This window comes from Cervus canadensis, chromosome 2, assembly GCF_019320065.1.
Source record: "Cervus canadensis isolate Bull #8, Minnesota chromosome 2, ASM1932006v1, whole genome shotgun sequence".
In the NCBI taxonomy this organism is placed as follows: Eukaryota; Metazoa; Chordata; class Mammalia; order Artiodactyla; family Cervidae; genus Cervus; species Cervus canadensis.
In genome coordinates this window covers 60,994,287-61,015,009 of record NC_057387.1, presented here as the reverse complement: position 1 = coordinate 61,015,009, position 20,723 = coordinate 60,994,287, and positions in this window count along the sequence as shown.

The window sequence follows — 20,723 nt, the reverse complement described above, 5'->3', positions numbered from 1 at the left end:
ATTTGCATTTCCCACATAATTAGTGATGTTAAACATCTTTTCATGTGCCTATTGGCCAACTGTTTGTATTCTTTGGAGAAATGTCTATTTAGGTCTACTGCCCATTTTTTGAGTGGGTTGTTCGTTTTGATGCTGTTTAGCATCATGAGCTGTTTGTAAATTTTGGTGGCTAATCCCTTATTGGTCACATCATTTGTAAATATTTTTCCAGTTTGTGGGTTGTCTTCATTTTGTTTATTGTTTCCTTTGTTGTGCAAAACCTTTTGAGTTTAAGTAGATCACATTTGTTTATTTTTGCTTTTATTTCCAATATTCTGGGAGATAGATCAAAAATATTTTGCTGTGATTTATGTCAGAGTGCTCTGCCTATGTTTTCTGGAATTTTATAGTGTTAGGTTTCACATTTAGGTCTTTAATCCATTTTGAGCTTATTTTTGGATGATATCTTTTATATGTGAAATCTAAAAAGAAACGATACAAGTGAACTTACTTACAAAAAAGAAACAGACTCACACATTTTGAGGATGAATTTATGGTTTCTTGAGGGATGGGATAGTTAGGGAGTTTGGGAAGGACATGTACACACAGCTATATTTAAAATGAGTAACCGACAATGACCTACTGCATAACACATGGAACTCCACTCAATGTTGTGGGCAGCCTGGATGGGAGGGGAGTTTGAATGAGAATGGACACAGGTACAAGTCTGGCTGAGTCTCTAGACAGTTCACCTGAAAGTCTCACAACACTGTTTGTTAACCAGCCATATCCCAATACAAAATACAAAGTTAAAAAGAAATAAGAACTTAGTAAAAATTATGAAGCTAACTGGATAACCCCAATATGAACAGTCAAAAAATATTTTTTTTTCCTAAAAACTCAGTAATTAAAGTCAGAAAGATTTTTTAAAAGAAATTTAGCATGTGAACAGAAATCAAGTTCAAAGCTAGCTCCTTCTCCTTCTAATGTCAGCTAGAGACTTCCAGAACATGATCCTGCTTTGATTTACTCCAGCATGTTGGGCTGTGCTGAAATTAAGTTTTATCAAGGCAGTTAATAATACATTAATCCAGGCCTCTCCATCAATTCATTAAATATTTAATATTTATTGAGATCTTACTAGATTCTCTACTAGGCAATGTGTTAGTATTTGGGCTTAGAGACATAAAAGATACAGTCCATACATACCATTGGAAAGAATTTAAAAAGTAAAGAAAGAAATTAAAAAATAAAATGTCATTCCAAACACCTGAAAAGCATTTTCCTAATCTCTACCGTACTGGCTTGTTACTATTATTGTAAATACACATGTAGGTAAATAATTGTTATTCAAGTGAGAAGTGGGATGACAGCCTCGTATAGAAAACAAACAAATGTGAGATCAGTTCCAGTGATGTGCATGTGTTTGTGGTTTCACAGCAGGAGTGTTGCTTGAAAGATTTCATTCATGTGTTCCAAATTGCTGAACTGTGTCTGCTTTTTGCTCTAGCCAAAGGAACATGCTGCATTGGGGCAGGGGTACTAAATAATAGTGGTTGAACTGGAGAAAGCAGTTGAAAAAAGGAGGAAGTAAGAACAGAGCGTAGGAGAAAGAAAATAGTACAGCTTTCTTACCAAAGTTCAAGGGTGTGGTGGAGGAAGAGTATAAAATATATACGGGATTATCCAGAACCTGCCTGCAATGCAAGAGCTGCAGAAAATGGAGGTTTGATCCCTGGATCAGGAAGATCCCTGGAGGAGGGCATGGCCACCCACTCCAGTATTCTTGCCTGGAGAATCCCATGGATAGACGAACCTGGTGGGCTACAGTCCACAGTGTCTTAAACGATAAGACATGACTGAAGCGACTTGGCCCACACAGGAATATTCACTGTTACAAACTAACAATGAACACACCTATCAGGTGCAGACAACCACCTGGAACAGGAAAGTTGGAAGAACAGGAGGGTTTTTCACCTTGCTATTATCTTGTTCCCTTCTTTAGTGCTTGTGGTGTGCATATATATTCTTACACACTTATGTTATTAATCAAACTTTCCTCCACAACCTAATTTTAAGAATGCATATAGGTAGGAAGAATTGGTCTGTCCAGTATCATATCATTTGTAAGTGTATTGAGCAGCCACGCCACGATTGTGATATTGTGCTATCAATTCAGGCTGACATTATAGAACAAGGAGGTCAGGAGTGTAAAACAGTTATAAGAACAGACAAGGGTCAGAAGAGAACCACTGATGAGAAGAGAGAAAAGAAGAACTTCTCTAATAAGATGAGGTGAAATTATGGTAATAAATAAGAGAAAAAGAAAAAGAAAAAAACACATAAATACTGTGAGATCCCTCCAAACACCTAGTAGAATATCTTATGCCTGGTAAATGCTCCATAAATATTTATACTTGCTATCATGTGGGTCTCAGTGTTGGTCATAGTTCTTCTACTTGACCTCAATATGCCAACCACATTCTCCACCCAGTTCCCATTGAACATAGGGCCCTGGAACTTTACACAGCCATAGAGGAAGGGATGTTAATTAGCAAGTGGACATATTTCATTGTGTTTTTAATTAACTGACTCTATACTTTGATTAAAATGCTGCATTATATTTTGAAAATATATGAGTACAAGTCAATAATTTTGCAAGTATATTAGTAAAATATTTTGAGAGCAAAGTTGTGATTTTAAGGAAATTGAGATTTTTATTTACAGGTAAAATAATTATGTATCAATAAAAATGACATTTAAAGTTTTGTGTTAGAAATGAACTTAGATGATAGTGTGCATATACTACATGAAGAAACAAAGCATGCTTTAAAATATTTGACAGGATCCAAAGGCAAAGTAAGTTCTTTCCAAAAAGTAAAGGGGAGACATTTCAACAATGTGTCCAAAAAAGAAAAGACAACCATAAAAGTGTTTGATATGTGTAATTACAAGGTTTTAAAAAGCAGAGACATCACTTTGCAGACAAAGGCCCATCTAGTTAAAGCTATGATATTTCCAGTAGTCATGTACAGATGTGAGAGCTGGACCATAAAGAAGGTTGAGCGCTGAACATTGGTGCTGGAGAAGTCTCTAGAAAAATCCCTTGGACAATCAAGGGACAATCTAGGAGATCAAACCAGTCAATCCTAAAAGAAATCAACCCTGAATATTCACTGGAAGGACAGATGCTGAAGCTGAAGCTCCAATACTTTGGCCACCTGATTCAAAGAGCCAACTCACTGGAAAAGACCCTGATGCCCTGATGCTGGGAAAGATTTAGGGCAGGAGGAGAAGGGAGCAACAGAGGATGAGATCGCTGGATGGCATCATTGACTCAATGGACTTGAGTTTGAGCAAACTCTGGGAGATCATGAACGATAGGAAAGCCTTGAATGCCACAGTCTTGGGGTCGCAAAGAGTGGGACACAATTTAGCAACTGAACAACAAAAACAAGGTTTTATGAATAGATGATATCTGCGAACACAGAAAACATTTATTTAAAGGAGTCCAATAACTCAATCTTAAGACCCATCATTAAGCAAAATGGAGACTAAAGAAGTGCTCTCCAAATGCAAATAGACTTGACTAATTTAAGGTCCCTCTCTGGAGTCCTATCCTTTAAGACATTAAGAACTGAACTGGAAATAAGATTACTGATTATATTCAGTTCAGTCACTCAGTCGTGTCTGACTCTTTGCGACCCCATGAACCGCAGCACGCCAGGCTTCCCTGTCCATCACCAACTCCCGGAGTTTACCCAAACTCATGTTCATTGAGTTGGTGATACCATCCAACCATCTCATCCTCTGCCGTCCTCTTCTCCTCCCACCCTTAATCTTTCCCAGCGTCAGGATCTTTTCAAATGAGTCAGCTCTTCACATCAGGTGGCCAAAGTATTGGAGTTTCAGCTTCAACATCAGTCCTTCCAATGGACACCCAGGACTGATCTTTAGGATGGACTGGTTGGATCTCCTTGCAGTACAAGGGACTCTCAATATTACCCATTTAAAAAATATGTATCACTAAATAAGTAAGTCCAGGTGACCCAAATTAAATCAATCTAATTTCTATGACACATCCATTTTCTTTCCAGATGTTTCAATTTCCAACTGAATAATTTCTGGCAAGGTAACTGAACTACTGGTGTTATTTATTTATTTGTTAATTCAGTCCTTTGTATGTCTAATCATTAGTATTTTTGCCATATAGTTGAATAATGAATTTTAACAATAACTTTTGGCAAGTTATGTAAAAACACTATGGCATGTATATTTGTAAATATATATCATCAGATGCTATTGTAGGACTAATTTGGAATTGACTAAGAAGCTGTGAGTTCATTGTGCCAGCTGAAGCTAAGAGGACAGGTTTTTATTTCAATTTAAATAAAACCCGAAGGTATTGCTGTGGAAAGCTGGCTCAAGCTGTCTGGCATTCTGCCTAGAAGAGAATCTTTGACAGTATTCTTCTTTAGGCTATATAAGCTTCACCAGTTTTTCTTAGTTAACATTAAACATTTAATTCTCCATACACTGTAATTCACCAGGATCTTGCAATTGTTTCATCTGCCTCCCTCTTTCCTATCTTTCCTAAAAGTTCATTCAAATCTAGATCCTGACAAAGTTGCAAAATGAATCATCTACACTTTGCTGACAGTTCTTTTTGAATTCAATATGGTGTACTTCACAACTGGGAAGCACCACGTGATTACAGGTTACTACAGAACTCAGAATTCAGGGTAGTAAATATTCTTAAACCTAATGGGGACAATTAATAAAATGTGTTTCTTAACTTTATTTTCATGTAAGTTTTCACTGGCTGGGGATTATCAGTCAAAGTGAAAGGTGGATTAAGAAGCATTTGTAGGTTCTGATCTGCTTATAATAAAAACAGTCTGCTTTACATCTGCTTTATAGGAAGAAAGTACTCCCTCCATAAAAATGCTTGGAACATATCAAGGGAAAAAAATCACAATCTCAAATGGACTAGCTTTTCACTTCTTGTTTGCTTGGGGCTCTTGGATTTTCCTGTCTTGATATTTAATAAAATAATTTTCCCACACCCCATAGTTTTACAATTTCTTGGGAGTTGCTGCGTGTCTTCTTACTGCATTCAGCAGCCACCACTTGTACAGTGACTTTAGAGAGGGTCACTCACAGATAATAACACATTACAAAAGCAAAACTGTTGTATTATCCAATCACTTATCTATGAATGCCTTTTGATAATTTCATGAGGTCTTGTGAGTTTCTTAAACAGATCCTTCAGTTATTCAAAACCATCTCAGGTCTTACTTTTAATATCTGTTCAATTCCCCTTGGCTTGAATTTAAGACAACTCTGTCACTTCTTCTTCTTCTTCTTTTTTTTAAAGTGTGTTGGGGATAAAAACCAAGAGAGTTCATCAAATATTTTATGTTTACCATGTACTTTGGGATCTCTTCTAGTTTTGAAAGGAAAATTTCAGTTAAAAATGTAAAATTACCTTTGATTTCTCACCTTTTATCTGAGAGCCTTTGTTTCTGCCCTAAGATTTAGCTTCTTCGCCTTTCCTTAACAGAGTAAGCTTTTGATTAAAAAAAAAAATTGCTGATTTATTTCATATTCCACAATTATTTTTTCCTCTAAGTATCACATTGCTCAGATTCCTTTTCCTCATTCAATTTACCTGGCTTCCTTGAAATTTTTTCAAGATTTCTGAAGCAAAAGTTTAACTATGGCTTGCTGTGTGCAAGATATTATGCTGTGATAGAGGCACTTTTAGTGACTATGTTTCTTGTCTTTGCTTTTGCTTATTATTTCATGTGAAATAATAACAATGTGAGAGAAGTCAAAGGTTTTCATGTGTTGCTTCACCATTTTCTTTTGTCTTTTTCCTGAAAATGAGAGACCCTTCATCTTCTCCTAGTCTGAATGGTCAAGGCTATAAATAGTCTTTCCAATCAAAAATCTTTTCTTACAAGAAGACAAGCCTTATAGATTACAGGTTAAGTATGGAATTTTCTTGTAGGTTATAAATATGAGTAACAGATATAACATAGATTTTATTCTCATTTGGCATAAATAAATAGAGCTGTAATTCAGAGTTTAACAAATTGAATGAAGCAAAATGTTACAACTGAATTAAAATAAAGGAAGATACTGAAATTCTATCTAATAGAATACTATTTTCATCATCATTTTAATAAGCCTCATGAGATTACCTATCAAATTTTTAAATGGTAAATATCATAGAGGAGAAGGAAATGGCAACCCACTCCAGTACTCTTCCCTGGAGAATCCCATGGACGGAGAAGCCTGGTAGGTTGCAGTTCATGGGGTTGGGAAAAGTCGCACGCGACTGAGCGATTTCACTTTCACTTTTCACCTTCATGCATTGAAGAAGGAAATGGCAACCCGCTCCAGTATTCTTGCCTGGAGAATCCCAGGGACAGAGGAATCTGGTGGGCTGCCATCTATTGGGTCACACAGAGTCGAACACGACTGAAGTGACTTAGCAGCAGCATTGGCAAATATCATAGATTGGTTCCTTCAAAAGCATTACTGAAGAAAAGGATTTCAGTGGAAGCATGCCTAAGGAATAAGGGAATGGCAAAACCTTATAATCTATTAATGATACCACCAAGAAAATGAAAAGACAATTTACTGCATAGGATAAAATATTTACCAATCACACATCTAATAAATGACTTTTATCTGGAATATACAAAGAACACATAACTCAATAATAAAAAGACAAGTAACTCAATTAAAAAATGGAAAAAAATATTTTAACAGATACTGCCCCAAAGATATACAAATTATCAATGAGCACGTGAAAAGTGCTCAACATTATTAGCCTTCAGGGAAAAGCAATCAAAACCACAACGAGACACCACTTCATATATACTAGAATTGCTGTAACCAAAAGAACAGAAAATAAGAAATTTTGGCAAAGATATAGAGGTATTGACACTCATATGTAGCTGTTGTGCTAAGTCGCTTCAGTCGTGTCTGACTCTCTGTGACCCCATGGACTGTAGCCTGCCAGGCTCCTCTGCCCATGGGGTCTCCAGGCGAGAGCACTGGAGTGGGTTGCCATTTCCTTCTCCACATAAATTGCTGAGGGGCATGCAAAACAGTGCAGCTGCTTTGAAAACAGCTGGGCCATTCCTCAAAATGTTCATCATAAAGTTGCCAAGTGTACTATGCTTAGTTGCTCAGTCATTCCTGATGCTTTGTGACCTCTTCAACTGTAGCCCGTCAGGCTTCTCTGGCCATGGAGATTCTCCAGGAAAGAATACTGGGGCAGGTTGCCATGCCCTCCTCCAGGGGATCTTTCCAAACCAGTGATCAAAGCCAGGGCTCCTGCATTGCAGACGGATTCTTTACCATCTGAACCACCAGAGAAGCCCAAGAATACTGGAGTGGGTAGCCTATCCATTCTCCAGGGAAACTTCCCAAAAGTTGCATAAGACATAGCAATTCTACTCCTATGTATATACCAATGAGCAGTGAAAACATAAATCCACATAAAATCCGGTACATAAATAGTCACATAAGCACTATTAGCAATAGCCAATAACCAGAAACAACTCAAATGTCCATCTACTAATGACTGTATAAACAAAATGTGATAGGTATATCTACATAATGAAATATTATTTAGCAATAAAAGGAATGAAGTTACAATGAATACTACAAAATGGTGGAATCTTTAAGATATCATACTCAGTCAAAAAAAGCCAGTCTTAAAAGGATTACATACTGTATCTTTCCATTTTTATAAATTGTTAGAAATCTATAGAAACAGAAAGTTGATCAGTATTTGCCAAGTGCTAGGGACTGTAGGGAAAATGGGTAGTGGCTGCACTTTATGTCAGAAAATATCTCAGAACTAGATTTTATTGATGGTTGCTCAACTCTAACAATATACTATCAAAATTTTAAAAACAACAAATACAAAAACAAACAAAAAAATTGCCCTGTATCCTTTAATTGGATAAACTGTAATGTACAAAAATTATATCTCATGAGGCTGCTTTTTAAAGTAATTCTGAGTATGTAATAGTAATTACTATTCTCAAATGTAATTAAACCCAAAATAAAAACATTAGATATTAATATAAGGAAAAATTGTCATTGATGCATATTAAGTCGCTTCAGTAATGTCCAACTCTTTGAGTCCCTATGGGCTATAGCCCGCCAAGCTCCTCTGTCCATAGGCTTCTCCAAGCAAAATACTGGGGTGGGTTGCCATGCCATCCTCCAGGGAATCTTCCTGACCCAGGAATGGGACCACGTCTCTTATGTTTCCTGCATTGTCAGGCAGGCTCTTTACATTAGCGCCACCTGGGAAGCCCCTTGTTCTTGGCAGCTTGTGATTTAGGTATTTTACATTTAGTTTCTCTGAGTATAAAACTGGGCTCTAAAACAACATTAAGTACATTTCTCAATAGCCAACAATTTCACTTAGAAGCCCCATAACTTATAACTGTACCCTTTATTAAACTATCCTATCCAATTTCAATAACAGAAATCCCAGTGCAGTCTTGGAAACTGTCAAGGACAGTAGTTTGCTGGCTTCTCTATCCTTTTTTAACTAACTTATGGCAGAACAAGTAGACCAAAGTACAATCACACATTGTCATAATCTGCCCTCCACATACACAAGGGCGGGGGGGGCATCAAAAGCAGCACTGTATCTTACTTTAACAGTGCATTCCCAGGGTGTCTTTATGCAGTCTTCTCATGTATTAGAGCCTAGGGAAAGTAACAAGGTTAATCACCTATGGATTACTACATGACTGTGCTTCTTTACTGAAGATCATATGCACGTCTAAAATACACCACAAGAAATTAAGTATAAAACTCTGGTAAATCTAACAGTCTATCATTGTCTTTAAAAGCATTCTCCTTCAGGCAGATGTCACTAATTTGGTCTGCCTCTAAATTTAGGCTTAATTTTGGCATCTAAGACCTTAAGACGTGAAGCTAAAACCCAAGGCTGCCTAATTTATCTCTAATCTGAAGCCAAGTGCAGAAGATTATGTTATGAACACTTGTAGAAGAAAAAACTCAAGTAAATCTCCTTCAAAATTTTTTTTTCTCTCCGTTTTTTTCAGGGACTTTCACAATCTTACTCAACAATAAATACACATGAGTTGATGAATAAACATCATATGCAAGTTTGGAATTTCCCTTTTAGAAATTAAAAACTTTCAAAAAGATAGCAGACTGCATTACAAAAATTTTGTTTCAATTTTTTAAATTCTTTTGCAATAGTAAGCAAAGTTATTTACATCATTAAATCAAGTTCTTGCATTAAAGTCAAAATAAACTCACAATGACTGATTTTTTTAAAGTTACTTTTAATTACAGATGAATTTAATTGATTCTCTGTAATAATTTATGGTTTCGTCAAGTAATCACAGTGTGTCTGCTTAGTAAAAAAAAAAAAAAGAAAATAAAGAAAGAAACTATGTTCAATAGAACAGTTGATTCTAATATGGAAATAGCCTGAACTATTCTGCAACATTATGTCCAATAGCATATATAAGACCATTCTTCTTAACCAATATAATAGAATGACAGGGGAGAAATTACAGAGTGAATAACCTTATTCATGTATATATTTACTTATATCTGCTGCATTCCCTAAAAAGTATTTGTGCCTACTATAAAAAGCTTGTGAGTAGGCAGGGAGGGTTTGTAAAGAGATATGAACACTTTAAATTCAGAAAGAGAAAAGACATAAAATAATGATGCAATATTCAGAGCAGATTGGCTACTGAACACAGATCTTATTTTTACTGGAATCTTACTCGAATATTATCCACGCCAGGAGGTAAATAATCATGAAAGATCCATTAGACAAATCAGGTGTCAGTGAAAGCTTTCAACAACACCTTGGCAATTTTAGAAATTATTTTTACATCAGCTGTCACCACTTACCTTCAGCTCCCTAACTGAAACACTGTGCTCCTGGGAAGAAACTTCAATTGGCCCTGTTGCTTTAAATATAATATCAACAAAACTTTCCTTTCTAAAAGTGCCATCTCTTGACCTTGAATTTCACAAACTTGCCTTAACTTCCAGCTATGCTACAAAGTGGTTGAATAACTTTCTGATGTTTCAGGTTTCTGTCCTAAAAATGGTGACAATATCTGTTCCATCATTAACAAAGCACAATAGCATGAATAAAAAAAAAGTGTAACAAACTTCTGGCGTAGGCTATTAAAATAATTTATGTTTATATGATCATTTACTTTCTACAAATTGATTTTATGTACTTGCTTGAAGTCACTACAAGAGATCTAAAGAGGAGACCCATAGATCAGAAAACTTGCTGTGGCCCACATGATGCAGGAGTACAATAGAGATAGAGGGTCCCTATTGATAGTTACTTAATTATAAATTAATATTTGCATCACTTTAGAGTCTATGAAAAGTTCTACATGCATATCATCTCATTTAATTACCTCATAGCTCTGAGAGAACTTTAGCATATCATTTGTAGATAATAATATTTGCTGACATGAAAGTACTTAAAACCTGACATTGTTCTAAGTACTGTACATATGCAAGTATTAACTATTTTACTATCACAGCAATCCTATGAAGTAGATATTTTAATACCTTCTATTTACAGAGGAGGAACCTAAGTAGAGAACTACTAACTAACCTGATCAGATTTATCAATTAAATAAAAGGTATATGTCAAAGCCAAGACCCATGCCCTTAAGTACTGGACTGCTGTTCTGCTGTCTAGATGAAACTAAGATTCATGCTACAACTTGAATAGGCTTCTTAGCTGGTCTACATTTAAAGTCTATAATCTTAACTTTGAATCACTTTGCCTTTCTTGAAAGCAAAGTATTTGTCATTAAAATAAGAATTAATAGGCAGGGGAAATGGCACCATAGATATGATTATAATAAAAATGATATAAAGCATTTACATTTCCAGCCAGTACACAATCTGACTTTCTCGGATCTTTTGTGAGAGTATATATTTCCTCTAATGTAATATTAAAAGTAATGTAAAATACCTAAAAATCTTTATCTTCCAGAAAATGTAATCACGTTTAGTTTATGCTCCTTGACTGTTTCTTTTTTACATCAAAAAATTTTACTGGCAAATTGTGCCATTTTTCTTGCTTCTAGCTACTGGCTCAGTAAAAGTTGTCTTTTTGTTTTATAGTTAAATTCAATGTTTAATTATTTCTGAAAAAGTGTAAAATAATCTTTAAAAAACCACCAAAAATCCTATCAAATTCTCAACATTCATATTAAAGCAACTGTTTTAAATGTTCAACAAGTACTTGATCAAAATACTACAAATACATACAAATATGAGAATATGATGATATTCATTAAAAATATATATATAGTCATTCTTGTTGTAGCAATATTAGTATATCACTTGAAGAATGTTCCACGTAAAATTCTGTTTTACCAAGTTGGTTGATTTAACCCTGTTTTATATTCAGATAAACTAGCTGTTATTTACTATCTGCATACTAGTTCTTCTACAAGCAAATACAATTCACTTTTAACTTTTTCCTTACTTTGGTTAGTTCAAAATTATTGAAAAATCAGAAATGGAAATAAAGCCATCTAAATAGGGATAATATAGTTGAACTAAAATTTGTAAATTACTTCAGAAAGCAAAGGACAAAAAAATCTTCTGAGAAGACATATGTTTTCTGCTCAGAGGTTCTTTGCCTTACACACAAAGTCTGACTTTGTTCATGCCATTTTCCTCCAGTGGGATAAATGATACAGTTATCAGAGGCTACTTTACCCATAAATATGTCATCAATTTGCAGGAAGAAGGCAGTAAGAAAAGTAGTATTGTTTTTCCAGAAAAGTGTGTGTGGTAGCTTGTTGTGCTCAACAATTTAGGTTAAAGTAGCAGAAAAACTCATTAATCCCAAGTAAATTTTTGGAGGAAACCCTTATGGTCATAGAGTGTTTTTTTCAGGAGACCCAACAAGTCATATTATGTAAGCCTTGGTCTCCAATGCTGCTGAAATTGAAAAACAAACCTCTAATCTGGCTCTTTTCTAGAAATAGGAGAGAAAAGAGTATTAATTTCTGTTGAAAAGATTGAGTAGAAGGAAAAGCAACTGAAGCTCACAAGCTTTTTTCTATCATTTTTTTAATAGACACTGCAGATCTTCATTCACCTTTGTCAGCTTGTGTCTTTGCTTCCTTTATGATAAATACTGTTGTAAAAGGTGTAAAGAGCAAATTGGCATGAATCTTGCTACTTCTCCTTATGTAAGGCACAGACACAAACAGATTAGATGAAGTTATAGAAAAACGAACAAACAAACCCTCTGTCTGCTAAACCAAAGCCAGCTGTCTTCTTTCCTGGAGAGAAATTAAAACCATTATCTTAGCTTCTATAAGGAAGGACCCATGAATCTAGAAGACAAAATTATTTTCCTAGACCAGTGATATTTAAATGTTGAAAGGAGTATTGGTATCCACACTAGACCTAACCTCCTGTTTCCAGAGTAGATGGGCATGCCTGGAGATCCAGGAGCTCCAAAAGATAGATAGTAATCTCAAGAAATAGACGGGGAAATAATGGTAAAAGTGACAGACTTTATTTTCTTGAGCTCCAAGATCGTTGCAGATCGTGACTACAGCCATGAAATCAAGACTCTTGCTACTTGGAAGAAAAGCTATGACAAATGTAGACAGTATATTAAAAAGCAGAGACATTACTTTGTTGACAAAGATCCATCTAGTCAAGGATATAGTTTTTCCAGTAGTCATGTATGGATGTGAGTTGGACTATAAAGAAAGCTGAGGGCTGAAGAATTGATGTTTTTGAACTGTGGTGTTGGAGAAGACTCTTGAGAGTCCCACAGACTGTAAGGAGATCAAACCAGTCAATCCTGAAGGAAATCAGTCCTGAATATTCTTTAAAAGAACTGATGCTGGGGAGGAGGAGCCAAGATGGCGGAGGAGTAGGACGGGGAGACCACTTTCTCTCCTACAAATTCATCAAAAGAATAACTGAATGCAGAGCAAACCTCACAAAACAACTTCTGATCGCTAGCTGAGGTCATCAGGCGCCCAGAAAAGCAGACCATTGTCTTCGAAAGGAGGTAGGACAAAATATAAAGGATAAAAAGTGAGACAAAAGAGCTAAGGACGGAGACCCGTCCCGGGAAGGGAGTCTTAGGCGGCCTTGCTTGGGCTAGGGTCCGGGCCTGAGTGCCCTGAGGACAATCGGAGGGAGCTTCTGTGAGGTGCCAACTTGAACTGTGGGAGACCAAGGGGGAGAGAGTTGACCGGCCGGAACACACTGCCGGCCGTTCGCAGAACAAAGGGACGGAGAAAGTCCCAAGAAGAGGTCGCAGGCTGCGGACCCGCCCAGCCCCGCCGGAGGCAGGAGGCAGGGGGGAGGGGAAGGTCGCGGCGAGACACAGGGCGCAGGCACCCGACCGGCGCGGGCGGGGACTGGGGCTGGGGACGCAGAGGGCGGAAGGCGCGCGCACCCGACTGGCGCCAGCGGAAACTGAGACTGGGTCCGCGGAAGGGAGTGAGTGCGCCACACCTGGGGATAGTGCGCCCATCAAGCCCCTCGCTGCCTGGACCGCTCTGACGGGGAAGGCACAGAGAGCAGGCGCAGCTTTTCCTTCCGCGCTTTTGTGTAACACCCGAGGGCTGGAACCTAGCGCAGCGCGGGGCGCGCTCCATATAGAACAGCCGGGAGCCTGAGCAGCGGCAGACGGAGAAAGCAGCGTCAGCCCCTCCCGGCAGCGCCAGCCCGCCCCCGCAGGGCCAGCCCCTCCCCGCAGCGTCAGCCCCGCCCCGCAGCGCCAGCCCCGCCCCGCAGCGTCAGCCCCTCCCAGCAGCGCAACGGAACTAGCTGACTGAATAAGAGTCCACCTCCGCCCGCCTGTGTCAGGGCGGAAATGAGGGTCTGAAGAGACCGGCAAACAGAAGCCAAATAAACAAAGGGAACCGCTTCAGAAGGGACTGGTGCAACAGATTAAAATCCCTCTAGAAAACACCGACTTCACTGGAAGGGCCCTGTAGATATCGAGAAGTGTAAGCTGGAACGAGGAGCTATCTGAAACTGAGCCGAACCCACACTGACCGCAGCAGCTCCAGAGAAACTCCTAGATATATTTTTACTTTTTTTTTTCTAAGTAAGGAAAAAAAAAAAATTTTTTTTTCTTTTTATATTTTTTCTTTTTTATTTTTTCTCTTTTATTTTCCTTTAAAATTCCCTATTACTCCCCCATTACTCCTTAACTTTCATTTACATAGATTTTTACGATTTTTTTATTAGGGGAAAAAAAAATTTTTTTTTTTTTTTCTTTCTTTTTTTTTTGTTTATTTTCTTTTTTTTCTTTTTCTTTTTTTTTCTTTTTTCTTCTTTTTTTTCCTTTCCGTTTTCTCTTTTATTTTCTATTTTTCTTTTTCTCTTATTTCTTTTAAAGTCCTCTAGTACTCCTCTACTACTCTTCATTTTCATTTTCACTACACTATAACCTTACCAAAAAAAAAAAAAAGAGAAGCCCTATCTTTAAACCGAAGATTATTCTCTCCCAATCTTGACTCTCTGTTTTCTACCTCAGAACACCTCTATTTCATCCTTTCCCCTTCTCTTCCCAATCCAATTCTGTGAATCCTTGTAGGTGTCTGAGATACGGAGAACACTCTGGGAACAGACAGCTGCGTAGATCTGTCTCTCTCCTCCTGAGTCCCCCTTTTTCTCCTCCTGCTCATCTCTATCTCCCTCCTCCCTTTTCTCCTGTTCATGTAACTCTGTGAACCTCTCTGGGTGTCCCTAACAGGGGAGAATCTTTTCGCCATTAACCTAGAAGTTTTATTATCAGTGCTGTATAGTTGGAGAAGTCCTGAGACTACAGAAAGAATAAAACTGAAATCCAGAGGCAGGAAACTTAAGCCCAAAACCTGAGAACACCAGAAAACTCCTGACTACATGGAACTTGAAGCAATAAGTGACCATCCAAAAGCCTCCATACCTACACTGAAACCAACCACCACCCAAGAGCCAGTAAGTTTCAGAGCAAGACATACCACACAAATTCTCCAGCAACACAGGAACATAGCCCCGAATGTCAACATACAGGCTGCCCAAGGTGACACCTAACACATAGACCCATCTCAAAACTCATTACTGGGCACTCCATTGCTCTCCAAAAAGAAGAAATCAAGTTCCACGCGCCAGTACACTGACGCAAGCTTCCCTAACCGGGAAACCTTGACAAGCCAATGGTCTAACCCCACCCACTGGGTAAATCCTCCACAATAAAAAGGAACCACAGACCTCCAGAATACAGAAAGTCCACTCCAGACACAGCAATCTAACAAGATGAAAAGGCAAAGAAATACCCAACAGGTAAAGGAACATGAAAAATGCCCACCAAGTCAAACAAAAGAGGAGGAGATAGGGAATCTACCTGAAAAAGAATTTAGAATAATGATAATAAAAATGATCCAAAATCTTGAAAACAAAATGGAGTTACAGATAAATAGCCTGGAGACAAAGATTGAAAAGATACAAGAATTGTTTAATAAAGACCTAGAAGAATAAAAAAGAGTCAATTAAAAATGAACAATGCAATGAATGAGATCAAAAACACTTTGGAGGGAACCAAGAGTAGAATAACGGAGGCAGAAGATAGGATAAGTGAGGTAGAAGATAAAATGGTGGAAATAAATGAAGCAGATAGGAAAAAAGAAAAAAGGATCAAAAGAAATGAGGACAACCTCAGGGACCTCTGGGACAATGTGAAACGCCCGAACATTCGAATCATAGGAGTTCCAGAAGAAGAAGACAAAAAGAAAGGCCATGAGAAAATACTCGAGGAGATAATAGCTGAAAACTTCCCTAAAATGGGGAAGGAAATAGCCACTCAAGTCCAAGAAACCCAGAGAGTCCCAAACAGGATAACCCAAGGCGAAACACCCCAAGAACCATTTAAATCAAACTAACAAAGTTCAAACACAAAGAACAAATATTAAAAGCAGCAAGGGAAAACAACAAATAACACACAAAGGGATTCCCATAAGGATAACAGCTGACCTGTATCATAGAAACCTCCAGGCCAGAGGGAATGGCCGGACGTCCTGAAAGTAATTGAAAAGAATAACCTAACACCTAGATTACTGTATTTCACGGGATCTCATTAATATGAAAGGAGAACTCAAAAGCTTTACAGATAAGCAAAAGCTGAGAGAATTCAGCACCACCACCAGCACTCTATCAACAAATGTAAAGGATCTTCATACTAGACAGGAAATGCAGAAAGGTTGTATAAACGTGAACCCAAAACAACAAGTAAATGGCAACGGGACCACACCTATCAATAATTACCTTAAATGTAAATGGGTTGAATGCCCCAACCAAAAGACAAAGATTGGCTGAATGGATACAAAAACAAGACCCCTATATATGCTGTCTACAAGAGACCCACCTCAAAGCAAGAGACACATACAGACTAAAAGTAAAAAAAAAAAAAAAAATATTTCACGCAAACGGAGACCAAAAGAAAGCAGGAATCGCAATACTCATATCAGATAAAATTAGACTTGAAAAAAAGGAATGTGAAAAGGAACAAAGAAGGACACTACATAATGATCAAAGAATCAATCCAAGAAGAAGATATAACAATTATAAATATATATGCACCCAACATAGGAGCACCGCAATATGTACGGCAAACACTAACGAGTATGAAAGAGGAAATTAATAGTAACACAATAATAGTGGGAGACTTTAATACCCCACTCACAACTATGGATAGATCAACTAAACAGAAAATTAACAAGGAAACACAAACTTTAAATGACACAATGGACCAGCGAGACCTAATTGATATCTATAGGACATTTCACCCCAAAACAAGCAACTTCACCTTTTTCTCAAGTGCACACGGAACCTTCTCCAGAATAGATCACATCCTGGGCCATAAATCTAGTCTTGGAAAATTCAAAAAAATTGAAATCATTCCAGTCATCTTTTCTGACCACAGTGCAGTAAGATTAGATCTCAATTACAGGAAAAAGATTGTTAAAAATTCAAACACCTGGAGGCTAAAGAACACGCTTCTGAATAACCAACAAATCATAGAAGAAATCAAAAAAGAAATCAAAATATGTATAGAAATGAATGAAAATGAAAACACAACAACCCAAAACCTATGGGACTCTGTAAAAGCAGTGCTAAGGGGAAGGTTCATAGCATTACAGGCTTACATCAAGAAACAAGAAAAAAGCCAAATAAATAACCTAACTCTACACCTAAAGCAATTAGAGAAGGAAGAAATGAAGAACCCCAGAGTTAGCAGAAGGAAAGAAATCTTAAAAATCAGGGCAGAAATAAATGCAAAAGAAACTAAAGACACCATAGCAAAAATCAACAAAGCTAAAAGCTGGTTTTTTGAAAAAATAAACAAAATTGACAAACCATTAGCAAGACTCATTAAGAAACAAAGAGAGAAGAACCAAATTAACCAAATTAGAAATGAAAATGGAGAGATCACAACAGACAACACTGAAATACAAAGGATCATAAGAGACTACTACCAGCAGCTCCTATGCCATAAAATGCGACAACTTGGCATGAAATGAGACAATATTCTTTAGAAAAGGTATAATTTCCAAACTGAACCAGGAAGAACATAGAAGATCTTAACGACCCATCACAGGCAAGGAATCGAAACTGTATTCAAAAATCTTTCCAGCAAAAAAAGCAGGACGATGCTTCACCAGTGAATTTACCAAAATTAGAGAAGAGCTAACACCTACCTACTCAAACTCTTCCAGAAATTGCAGAAGAAGGTAAACTCCAAACTCATTCTTATGAGGCACCATCACCCATTCCAAAACACTGACAAAGATGCCACAAAAAAAGAAAACTACAGGCCCAATTCACTGAATGAACATAGATGCAAAAATCTTAACAAAATCTAGCAAACAGATCCAACAAGCTATTAAAAAAATCATAACACCAACGATCAATGGGGCTTTATCCCAGGAATGCAAGGATTCTTTAATATCTGCAAATCAATCAGTGTAATACACCACATTAACAAATTGAAAGATAAAAACCATATGATTATCTCAATAGATGCAGAGAAAGCCTTTGACAAAATTCAACACTCATTTATGATTAAAACTCTCCAAAAAGCAGGAATAGAAGGAACATACCTCAACATAATAAAAGCTATATATGACAAACCCACAGCAAGCATCACCCTCAATGGTGAAAAATTGAAAGCATTTCCCCTGAAATCAGGAACAAGAAAAGGGTGCCCACTCTCACCACTACTATTCAACATAGTGTTGGAAGTTTTGGCCACAGCAATCAGAGCAGAAAAAGAAGTAAAAGGAATCCAGATAGGAAAAGAAGAAGTGAAACTCTCACTGTTTGCAGATGACATGATCCTCTACATAGAAAACCCTAAAGACTCTACCAGAAAATTACTAGAGCTAATCAACGAATATAGTAAAGTTGCAGGATATAAATTAACACACAGAAATCCCTTGCCTTCCTATATACTACAATCTGGAAAAAACAGAAAAGAGAAATTAAGAAACAAACCTCACATTGCCAACAAAAAGAAAAAATTAACTTAGGAGTATATTACCTAAAGGAAACAAAAGACCTATACATTAGAAAACTATAAAAACACTGATCTGAAAGAAATCAAAGAGGACACAAACAGATGGAGATACATACCGTGTTCATGGATTGGAAGAATCAATATTGTCAAAATGGCTATTCTACCCAAAGCAATCTATAGATTCAATGCAATCCCTATCAAGCTACCAACGGTATTTTTCACAGAACTAGACCAAAGAATTTCACAATTTGTATGGAAATACAAAAAACCTCGAATAGCCAAAGTAATCTTGAGAAAGAAGAATGGAACTGGAGGAATCAACCTGCCTGACTTCAGACTCTACTACAAAGCCACAGTCATCAAGACAGTATGGTACTGGCACAAAGACAGAAATATAGATCAATGGAACAGAATAGAAAGCCCAGAGATAAATCCACGAACCTATGGACACCTTATCTTTGACAAAGGAGGCAAGGATATACAATGGAAAAAAGACAACCTCTTTAACAAGTGGTGCTGGGAAAACTGGTCAACCACTTGTAAAAGAATGAAACTAGAACACTTTCTAACACCATACACAAAAATAAACTCAAAATGGATTAAAGATCTAAATGTAAGACCAGAAACTATAAAACTCCTAGAGGAGAACATAGGCAAAACACTCTCCGACATAAATCACAGCAAGATCCTCTATGACCCACCTCCCAGAATATTGGAAATAAAAGCAAAACTAAACAAATGGGACCTAATGAAACTTAAAAGCTTTTGCACTACAAAGGAAACTATAAGTAAGGTGAAAAGACAGCCCTCAGATTGGGAGAAAATAATAGCAAATGAAGAAACAGACAAAGGATTAATCTCAAAAATATACAAGCAACTCCTGCAGCTCAATTCCAGAAAAATAAATGACCCAATCAAAAAATGGGCCAAAGAACTAAACAGACATTTCTCCAAAGAAGACATACAAATGGGTAACAACACATGAAAAGATGCTCAACATCACTCATTATTAGAGAAATGCAAATCAAAACCACAATGAGGTACCATTACACGCCAGTCAGGATGGCTGCTATCCAAAAGTCTACAAGCAATAAATGCTGGAGAGGGTGTGGAGAAAAGGGAACCCTCTTACACTGTTGGTGGGAATGCAAACTAGTACAGCCACTATGGAAAACAGTGTGGAGATTTCTTAAAAAACTGGAAATAGAACTGCCATATGACCCAGCAATCCCACTTCTGGGCATACACACTGAGGAAACCAGATCTGAAAGAGACATCTGCACCCCAATGTTCATCGCAGCACTGTTTATAATAGCCAGGACATGGAAGCAACCTAGATGCCCATCAGCAGATGAATGGATAAGGAAGCTGTGGTACATATACACCATGGAATATTACTAAGCCATTAAAAAGAATTCATTTGAATCAGTTCTAATGAGATGGATGAAACTGGAGCCCATTATACAGAGTGAAGTAAGCCAGAAAGATAAAGAACATTACAGCATACTAACACATATATATGGAATTTAGAAAGATGGTAACGATAACCCTATATGCAAAACAGAAAAAGAGACACGGAAATACAGAACAGACTTTTGAACTCTGTGGGAGAATGTGAGGGTGGGATATTTCAAAAGAACAGCATGTATACTATCTATGGTGAAACAGATCACCAGCCCCGGTGGGATGCATGAGACAAGTGCTCCGGCCTGGTGCACTGGGAAGACCCAGAGGAATCGGGTGGAGAGGGAGGTGGGAGGGGGGATCGGGATTGGGAATACATGTAAATCCATGGCTGATTCATATCAATGTATGACAAAACCCACTGGAAAAAAAAAAGTAATAATAAAAAAAATAAAAAATAAAAATAAATAGCTTGTAATTACAGTTCAGCACAAAAGTTATTTCAACCAGATGGTTTGTAGATTCACATCTGGAATTTTTTGTGTACACAGACACACAGAGAGAACAAACCTAAACCTTAGCTGTAGATTTAGTGAGTTTTTCCCCACTTCTGATAACACTTGGGAGTTTTTGTTTTTTTTTTTCCTACCAAGGGTCATGTTGGTACAGAGCTGCCAGATCTGATCATTTCCCTGATGTCTGGTTGCGTAGATGTGGAGCACAAGCTCAGATTCCC